Raw genomic sequence first — 11,043 nt, 5'->3', positions numbered from 1 at the left:
CAGCTTCCCAAGAAGAAACCAAAGCCCCAAGAAAAACCACCCTAGACTGGAGAGAACAGTTACAGATTCACAAAGCACAGACCACAAACAAAAATTTTTGGATAGATTTGAAGATTTATATACTTCTGAAAAAAACACCTCTAAAATTTTTTTGAGAGACCTCACTAACGCTTTAAACCATAAGATTGAGCAGGGCTTATAAAGACAAGGGAAACTTCTTCAATCAAGCCTAGGCTTATTCATCCAAAGAGTGGAAGAAAATGAAAAGAGAATAACCATATTTGAAAAGAAAACCGAAAACCTATCTAAAGCTCACCAAGACATGCAACAAGAAAAAATTACGAAGCTAAGATCCAAACGGGCAGATTTTGAAAACCGCAACCGGAGGAACAACGTTGAGCTCTGTGGGATCCCAGAAAACATCCCCCAAAACAACCTGGCAGAGTATGATAAAAAACTCTATTCAGGAAATCTCTTCCAAACCTCCCGGATTTAGATATGTCCATAGACAGAATCCATTGTCTCCCTTGTTCATCCTCCCTACCTCCAGAAACACCCAGAGACACAATCCTACAACTATATTTCTACAATACAAAGGAGAGAATCCAAAACTATATTAAAGAAAACAAACCATTCCCAGATCCATTCACTCATATCAGAATCTTCGCAGACCTTTCAAAGTACACCATTAATATTCGATAAGAGTTTCACATTTTTACCACACATCTGAGAGATACAGGAATTTCTTACAGATGGGGTTTCCCAACAAAATTACTAATTTTATTCAGAGGGAAAACCATACCCATACTCAATCTCGAGGAAGGTTTGAATTTTATCTCTTCTCTAAAACTTGATCTTTCCCCCAAAATAAAGCATTCAGTGATGGAGGCACCATTTCAAAAACACACACTCTAATCCGGCCATTCAATAATGGACTTTTAGCTATGTTTATTATTAGGTTTGAAATATGACGAATGTCTCTACCACTAAAGGAACTCCAAATCTATTAGGTTTTCAAATCTTAATTTAAATAGCCGTGAAAATCTAATCTGCCTACAAGAAACTAACCAACCCCCATTTACATGGGATGCAGCTGACTTTTTAAAAAATCAAAGACATTCGCAATGGGGCTGATTTTATACCATTTAAAGTCTTAAAAGAATGTTTAACCTGTCAACTAATGACTTTTTACACTACCTTCTTTTGAAGGAGTCTGTAAACTCTATGTAATCTAACAAAAACATTTTTTCCTAAGAAACTTGTACTCTAATCAATAACGTCAACAACAGAATCTTCTAGAGTACGAGACACCTCTACAATATCTTTAAACAAAGACACTACTTTCTTCAAAACCCCCTACATGTTTAGATAGGTAACTGAACTAAAAAGTTCTTTTACCATTATACATTGGGAAAATTCCCACATTCCTGTAATCTTTCCACGACCCTCAACAAGTCCTTCTTCAAAATTATGGCCAGATGGTATTTTCACTCCAACCAGGATTGCTAATTTTAGTGACTGATCAAACCCTATGCTGGAGAAACTGTGGTCAACCAGGTTCCCTACTCTATATCTTTTGGAGTTGCCTCAAAATCACAACTTTCTTCAATCAGATTTCTTCTTTGATCTCCAAACTTCTCAACAAAAATATCACAATTAGTCCACAAATGGCACTACTATACTAGAGTTAGAAAACATTGATCCTTCCTCCAGACAACTTCAATCCACATTTTTCTTTCCTTTGGAAAGAAACACTTCCACCTAAATTCTGTGAAATCATGGAAAAAATCTCTCTCCACCGATCCCTAGAGCATAGATATGCAATCATAAATGATTTCTACCCAAAAGACTTAAAAAATGGGATTGCTGGAACTCCAACTTTCAATAAATATATGTACTCCTAACCACTCACTCTGCTCCTCCATATTCTCCCATATAACTCATGTTACATCTGCTGTTATGGATGCAAAAAGTTGCTTTACTATAAAAATTATTTTGTTTGCTATTGCTCACGTTAGGCCAGTGTCACACTTGCGTGTGCCATGCGAGAAGCTCGCACATCAATACCCAGCACTGCCGCCTGTGGTTCAGACTGGAGCATTATGCTGCATAGAATTACATGCAGCCGCACACTTTGGTCTCGAGTGACGGCGGCACTGCCGGGTATTGATGTGCGAGTTTCTCGCATTGCACATGCAAGTGTGACACCGGCCTCATACCGATATTGACTTTTCCTATTTCACAACTTGTCAGATCTAGATCTTATGATTTTCCCTTTATCTCCCTTAACACTTCTCCCCTCTTACAGAACAAATTTTCACCTCTACCCTTTTCCTCTTTCCTCCTCCACCCCACATGTTTGTAAAAATGTAATATAAATATTGAAACACAAAAAGCATTCAAGGTTTTTCACAGTGGCTCATGCTGTTTGATAAGTTTGGTCCATCTTTTGACAGTTTAGTTTAAGCTTAACACCTTCATGACATTTGACGTATATTTACATCATATGTCGTGATTTTGATTCCAGCTCACACACTGAACCCAAATTTTCCCCTGCAAATGAAGGCTAATTTAATTAGCCATCATGTGCCTTTAACAGCTGCTGTTAACCGGCAAAATCCTGCTCTTAGTCTCTGCCAGCAGGTTTTAACACACGCAGGCCGGAAGTTCATTATTCCACACTCCCATCGGTGCTCCCCTAATATGATGGCGGTCATTACGATACTCTTGTTAAAGCCAGCATTCATAGGAAATTGGGATGTCTGCTATACATAGCTGGGCTGATACATTGCTATGTATAGCATAAGTGATCAGATCATCACACCTTCATATCTCCTAACTGGATTATGAAAAAAAAGTAAAAAGTAAAAACAAAGTTCCTAAAAAGTATGAAAAAGTAAAAAGGCACAAAAGTTATAATCAATCCCCTCTCAACTCATTGAAAATAAAACAATAAAAAAAAATATGTATATATATATATATATATATATATATTTGGTATTGCTGCCTTTAAAAAGCATTGTATCATGGTGTCAGTAAAAACATCAGCTCAAGGTGCAAAGCATAAGCCCTCACCTAGCCCCAGATCCTAAAAAATGAAAATACTATTGGTCTTGGAAAATGGCGACAAAATTAAAAAAAAAATGTTCATGCAAATTTCCAATTTTTTTTCATCATTTAAAAAAAAAAAAACATTATACATGTTTGGTAGCTGCGTTCTTATACTGACCTGGAGAATCATATTACCAAGTAAGTTTAATATTGTGAATAGAGATGAGCGAATATGTTTAGAAAACAATCGCAGAATGCAAATTTGCGAAATTCATACCATATTGGTACCCTATTTGTGCCAAATTTACGTTTGACGATTATTTCTGAACATATTCGCTTATCTCTACTCCAATTGCCTCCAATGGCATTCGGCTATGTTTAGTGAATATTGCAAGTATGGCGATCATAATATTGAAATATTCGCTCATATCTAATTGTGAATATGGTAAATAAAAAAAATTGTGGAATTGCACTTGTTTTGCAATTTCATCGCACTGGAAATATATTTTCCGTTTCCTAGTACACTACATGGTAACATGAATGGTATCATCCAAAAGAACAACTTGTCCTGCAAAAAAAACAAGACATCATATGGATATATTGATGGAAATGTAAAAAAAGGTTATGGCTCTGGGAAGGACTGGAAAAAAAATGAAAGCAAAAAAACTGAAAATGGTGAAAAAGGACTACACTACCTATTTGTTGTCTTACTTCTTAATAGTATTCTGGTGCATGTAGCACAATAACTCTTTGTCATTGTATAAAAAAATGAGACTATATTGATCAAAATCTCATAAATTATTCTATAGGCATTTCAAATATGCATGAAGGAAAGAAAAATCTAAAGTAGGTGAAAAACTTATTTGTAAGGTGTGCAGTGTGGTAAAGAAACTCACTCAGCTGTTCACAGAGATAGACACAGAACACTTCTTCAGCTAGTTTATTTAACCCCTTAACAACCATCGATACACATTAAAACGGCAGCCACTTAGGGTACTTATTCCTGTATCACCTTTCACAGTTGGAAAATCTCAGGGATCTTGGCTACTGGGAGCAGCTGAGACCCCAGAGATCAGGGCCAGATTTTCTGGTACCCGATCACATGATGGCCATCAGTTAATAATGGTGATCACAAAAAAAAAGTGTGCCTGCTGTTTCAATGATATATCTCTCTTCTCACATGATATACATGTCAGAGGAGAGAGAAATTATGCCCCCTGACATTATCCCAGTACCTCCTCCATCTCCAGAACCTCCTGATCCATCCAGTCATTATCTTCCTGTAAAAAAAATGGTGGGCACATACGCAGTGCACTGCAGAGATCTGCTGGCCGGTACCTGGAAACAATAGGACATTTTTCCCATTGGTTCCTTTTGATCACTGTGAGAGACCCTATCAGAGTGATCAGAATAAAAAAATAGTAAATCAGATCCTCTTTGTCACCCCCTTAGCTAGATAAAAATTATGTGTAAGGGTGAGAGTTGTGTTAGGGTTAGGGTTGGGATTAGGGTTGTGTTAGGGATAGGGTTTGGGTTTGGGTTGGTGTTGGGTTTGTGTTAGAGTTGGGATTAGGGTTGTGTTAGGGTTTGGGTTAGAATTGGGTATTTTTCAAAAGTAAAAAAAATAACGATATGCTAGTGTTGAGCGCAAGTACTTGTAGCGCCCCCACTGCCGCAGGGCCGAGGAGTACCCGGTACCGGGTCTCTGAGTCTCTGCTCTGGGGTTGTCACGGTGGCTAGACCCGGTCCGTGACCTTGCTGAGGGGCGCCCAATAATAGGTGTGGGTATGGTGACGATGTTATGGTGCGTTGAAGTGCCGGTCGCAGTAAATAACGAGGACACCAGGTTGCAGTCTCTTTACCTCTATACTGAAGGCTTCAGGGTCCTCAGTCCGGAATACGGTTAACCAGGCTGCGCAAGTCCGGCCGGTTCGATGGCACCTCCAGAGTTCCCTTTGCAGGTGGAAATCTGTGCCTACCTTCTAGCGCTTGTGTGTTGCGGTCCTCCCCTGCTGTGCTTACGGGATAGTCCCCACAACTGTTGTGTCTGTTTCTCGTGTTCCCTCACAACTGTATTATGATGTTGTGAAAAATCGGAGAGGAGGAGGGGTTTGTCTCTATGTAAAGTCTTGTCTAAAGTCCACTTTAAGGGAGGATATTAGCCAAGGGAATGAGGACGTCGAGTCCATATGGGTCGAAATTCATGGAGGGAAAAATGGTAACAAAATTCTCATTGGGGTCTGTTACAAACCCCCAAATATAACAGAAATCATGGAAAGTCTACTTCTAAAGCAGATAGATGAAGCTGCAACCCATAATGAGGTCCTGGTTATGGGGGACTTTAACTACCCGGATATTAACTGGGAAACAGAAACCTGTGAAACCCATAAAGGCAACAGGTTTCTGCTAATAACCAAGAAAAATTATCTTTCACAATTGGTGCAGAATCCAACCAGAGGAGCAGCACTTTTAGACCTAATACTATCTAATAGACCTGACAGAATAACAAATCTGCAGGTGGTCGGGCATCTAGGAAATAGCGACCACAATATTGTACAGTTTCACCTGTCTTTCACTAGGGGGACTTGTCAGGGAGTCACAAAAACACTGAACTTTAGGAAGGCAAAGTTTGACCAGCTTAGAGATGCCCTTAATCTGGTAGACTGGGACAATATCCTCAGAAATAAGAATACAGATAATAAATGGAAAATGTTTAAGAACATCCTAAATAGGCACTGTAAGCGGTTTATACCTTGTGGGAATAAAAGGACTAGAAATAGGAAAAACCCAATGTGGCTAAACAAAGAAGTAAGACAGGCAATTAACAGTAAAAAGAAAGCATTTGCACTACTAAAGCAGGATGGCACCATTGAAGCTCTAAAAAACTATAGGGAGAAAAATACTTTATCTAAAAAAACTAATTAAAGCTGCCAAAAAGGAAACAGAGAAGCACATTGCTAAGGAGAGTAAAATTAATCCCAAACTATTCTTCAACTATATCAATAGTAAAAGAATAAAAACTGAAAATGTAGGCCCCTTAAAAAATAGTGAGGAAAGAATGGTTGTAGATGACGAGGAAAAGGCTAACATATTAAACACCTTCTTCTCCACGGTATTCACGGGGGAAAATGAAATGCTAGGTGAAATCCCAAGAAACAATGAAAACCCTATATTAAGGGTCACCAATCTAACCCAAGAAGAGGTGCGAAACCGGCTAAATAAGATTAAAATAGATAAATCTCCGGGTCCGGATGGCATACACCCACGAGTACTAAGAGAACTAAGTAATGTAATAGATAAACCATTATTTCTTATTTTTAGGGACTCTATAGCGACGGGGTCTGTTCCGCAGGACTGGCGCATAGCAAATGTGGTGCCAATATTCAAAAAAGGGCTCTAAAAGTGAACCTGGAAATTATAGGCCAGTAAGTCTAACCTCTATTGTTGGTAAAATATTTGAAGGGTTTCTGAAGGATGTTATTCTGGATTATCTCAATGAGAATAACTGTTTAACTCCATATCAGCATGGGTTTATGAGAAATCGCTCATGTCAAACCAATCTAATCAGTTTTTATGAAGAGGTAAGCTATAGGCTAGACCACGATGAGTCATTGGACGTGGTATATCTCGATTTTTCCAAAGCGTTTGATACCGTGCCACACAAGAGGTTGGTACACAAAATGAGAATGCTTGGTCTGGGGGAAAATGTGTGTAAATGGGTTAGTAACTGGCTTAGTGATAGAAAGCAGAGGGTGGTTATAAATGGTATAGTCTCTAACTGGGTCGCTGTGACCAGTGGGGTACCGCAGGGGTCGGTATTGGGACCTGTTCTCTTCAACATATTCATTGATGATCTGGCAGAAGGTTTACACAGTAAAATATTGATATTTGCAGATGATACAAAACTATGTAAAGCAGTTAATACAAGAGAAGATAGTATTCTGCTACAGATGGATCTGGATAAGTTGGAAACTTGGGCTGAAAGGTGGCAGATGAGGTTTAACAATGATAAATGTAAGGTTATACACATGGGAAGAAGGAATCAATATCACCATTACACACTGAATGGGAAACCACTGGGTAAATCTGACAGGGAGAAGGACTTGGGGATCCTAGTTAATGATAAACTTACCTGGAGCAGCCAGTGCCAGGCAGCAGCTGCCAAGGCAAACAGGATCATGGGGTGCATTAAAAGAGGTCTGGATACACATGATGAGAGCATTATACTGCCTCTGTACAAATCCCTAGTTAGACCGCACATGGAGTACTGTGTCCAGTTTTGGGCACCGGTGCTCAGGAAGGATATAATGGAACTAGAGAGAGTACAAAGGAGGGCAACAAAGTTAATAAAGGGGATGGGAGAACTACAATACCCAGATAGATTAGCGAAATTAGGATTATTTAGTCTAGAAAAAAGACGACAGAGGGGCGATCTAATAACCATGTATAAGTATATAAGGGGACAATACAAATATCTCGCTGAGGATCTGTTTATACCAAGGAAGGTGATGGGCACAAGGGGGCATTCTTTGCGTCTGGAGGAGAGAAGGTTTTTCCACCAACATAGAAGAGGATTCTTTACTGTTAGGGCAGTGAGAATCTGGAATTGCTTGCCTGAGGAGGTGGTGATGGCGAACTCAGTCGAGGGGTTCAAGAGAGGCCTGGATGTCTTCCTGGAGCAGAACAATATTGTATCATACAATTATTAGGTTCTGTAGAAGGATGTAGATCTGGGGATTTATTATGATGGAATATAGGAATATAGGCTGAACTGGATGGACAAATGTCTTTTTTCGGCCTTACTAACTATGTTACTATGTTATATGTTACTATGTTCTTCTTCGTCCCCCAGATGATATGGCTAGGACACACCCGTATGACGGGTAGGCTCGGAGCTCTTCCTGGACCCTAGTGTCGCCCTTCTCCTAGTATGCCCCCCATGTCTTCATAGGTGATTGGTGTGAGACAGCCCGCCTATAGCTGACTGTCCTGCCGTAGGTTTGAAGTTTGGCCTGGAGCTCTATACTTCCTCAGCGTTCTGGCCACTGGTTATGCGCCTCAATAGGATGTTGCCTCGTCTTACAGCACGACTCCTACTGGTATTCTCCTTGTTGCGTTGATCTCGTTTCTCACTCAGCACAATGAACCTCGCTTCTTGTCCTTTCTTGGGGTACCGCCGCTATATCGTGCAGGCGCGGTCCCATAACGTTCTCTCAGTTCGCTAGGCCTCTGTCAGGATCTCACCCCTGACTGGGACACCCCTGAATCTTCCCCTGCAACACCCTCTGCCACAGGATGTTGCCTGGTTCCAACCCAGTCAGCTTCTCTCTAACTTTCTGCCTAACCCCCAGTTTTACCAGATTGTGAGGAGTGGCCTAATACATAGCACCCTTAGCTCCCCCTGGAGGCCAGACTGTGAAGTGTATTGGTGACTGTGATACCTGGTCAGAAGAACTCCTTCAGTGCCATCAGATGTACCATAGCCCCCCTTAGCGGCGGAGCTCCAGTACTGCAACGACCAGGACTCTGGGGCGCTGCATACTCGCTACTCGAGTTTGCATTGGTTGTTCAGGTATTCACCAAGCATCGCAGATCCCCGCATGCTTTTTTTGGATGTCTAACAGCTGGAAAACGTGCGGTGCAGGGACTTCAGCATGTCACTCGAGCACCCACGATATCTGGTGCATACCCGAGCGCCTGATGCAAACTGGAATAGCGAGCATGTGACCTCAGCACTAGGGTTGAGCGAAACGGGTCGATCATTTTCAAAAGTCGCCGACTTTTGGCTAAGTCGGCGTCTCATGAAACCCGATCCGACCCCTGTGCTTGTCGGCCAAGCGGTACGCGACTTTCGCGCCAAAGTCGCGTTTCAATGACGCGAAAAGCGCCATTTCTCAGCCAATGAAGGTGAACGCAGAGTGTGGGCAGCGTGATGACATAGATCCTGGTCCCCACCATCTTAGAGAAGGGCATTGCAGTGATTGGCTTGCTGTCTGCGGCGTCACAGGGGCTATAAAGGGGCGTTCCCGCCGACCGCCATCTTACTGCTGCTGATCTGAGCTTAGGGACAGGTTGCTGCCGCTTCGTCAGAAGCAGGGAGAGCGTTAGGCAGGGTCCACTAACCACCAAACCGCTTGTGCTGCAGCGATTTCCACTGTCCAACACCACCTTCGGTGTGCAGGGACTGTGGAAGCTATTTTTTTTTTTTTTTTTTTCCCCTCAGCGCTGTAGCTCATTGGGCTGCCCTAGAAGGCTCCGTGATAGCTGTATTGCTGTGTGTACGCCACTGTGGAAACCAACTGCTTTTTTCAAAGCACATATCCTCTTGTTCCTTCCTTTCTGCACAGCTATCTTTTTTGTTTGTCCACACTTTTTATTTAATTTGTGCATCAGTCCACTCCTATTGCTGCCTGCCATACCTGGCTTACATTACTGCAGGGAGATAGTAATTGTAGGACAGTTTTTTTTTTTTTTTTGTTTTTTTTTGTGGGAGATTAAGATTGGCATTTCTGCTACAGTGCCATCCCTGTGTGTGCCATCTCTCACTGAGTGGGCCATAGAAAGCCTATTTATTTTTTCCGTGATTTGTGTTCTAAAATCTACCTCAACACAAAAACACTACATCAATCAGTGGGAGAAAAATATTGGCCTCAGTCAGGGCTTGTGTGCCACTGCTGTGTGTGCTATCTCTCATTCAGTGGGCTATAGCAAGCCTATTTTTTTTTTTTTTTTTTTAATATTATTTGGTTTCTAAAGTCTCCCTGAAAAAAAAAAAAAAACCTAAAAAAACAGTGGGAGAGTAATATTGCCCTTTCAGCTTGTGTGCCAGTCTTGACTCCTGGGTGTGCCACCTCTCTCCCTCTCATTCAGTGGGCCATAGAAAGCCTATTTATTTATTTTTTTAAATATTATTGGGTTTCTAAAGTCTCCCTTAAAAAACAAAAAATACATAAAAAAACAGTGGGAGAGTAATATTGCCCTTTCAGCTTGTGTGCCAGTCTTGACTCCTGGGTGTGCCACCTCTCTCCCTTTCATTCAGTGGGCCATAGAAAGCCTATTTATTTTTTCCGTGATTTGTGTTCTAAATTCTACCTCAACACAAAAACACTACATCAATCAGTGGGAGAAAAATATTGGCCTCAGTCAGGGCTTGTGTGCCACTGCTGTGTGTGCTATCTCTCATTCAGTGGGCTATAGCAAGCCTATTTTTTTTTTTTTTTTTTTAATATTATTTGGTTTCTAAAGTCTCCCTGAAAAAAAAAAAAAAAACATACAAAAAACAGTGGGAGAGTAATATTGCCCTTTCAGCTTGTGTGCCAGTCTTGACTCCTGGGTGTGCCACCTCTCTCCCTTTCATTCAGTGGGCCATAGAAAGCCTATTTATTTTTTTTTTAAATATTATTGGGTTTCTAAAGTCTCCCTTAAAAAACAAAAAATACATAAAAAAACAGTGGGAGAGTAATATTGCCCTTTCAGCTTGTGTGCCAGTCTTGACTCCTGGGTGTGCCACCTCTCTCTCTCATTCAGTGGGCCATAGAAAGGCTATTTTTTTTTTGGTTTTTTTAATATTATTTGGTTTCTAAAGTCTCCCTGAAAAAAAAAAAAAAAACATACAAAAAACAGTGGGAGAGTAATATTGCCCTTTCAGCTTGTGTGCCAGTCTTGACTCCTGGGTGTGCCACCTCTCTCCCTTTCATTCAGTGGGCCATAGAAAGCCTATTTATTTTTTTTTTTAAATATTATTGGGTTTCTAAAGTCTCCCTTAAAAAACAAAAAATACATAAAAAAACAGTGGGAGAGTAATATTGCCCTTTCAGCTTGTGTGCCAGTCTTGACTCCTGGGTGTGCCACCTCTCTCTCTCATTCAGTGGGCCATAGAAAGGCTATTTTTTTTTTGGTTTTTTTAATATTATTTGGTTTCTAAAGTCTCCCTGAAAAAAAAAAAAAAACATACAAAAAACAGTGGGAGAGTAATATTGCCCTTTCAGCTTG

Source organism: Ranitomeya variabilis, chromosome 5 (assembly GCF_051348905.1).
Source record: "Ranitomeya variabilis isolate aRanVar5 chromosome 5, aRanVar5.hap1, whole genome shotgun sequence".
In the NCBI taxonomy this organism is placed as follows: domain Eukaryota; kingdom Metazoa; phylum Chordata; class Amphibia; order Anura; family Dendrobatidae; genus Ranitomeya; species Ranitomeya variabilis.
This window is presented reverse-complemented; position numbering follows the sequence as displayed.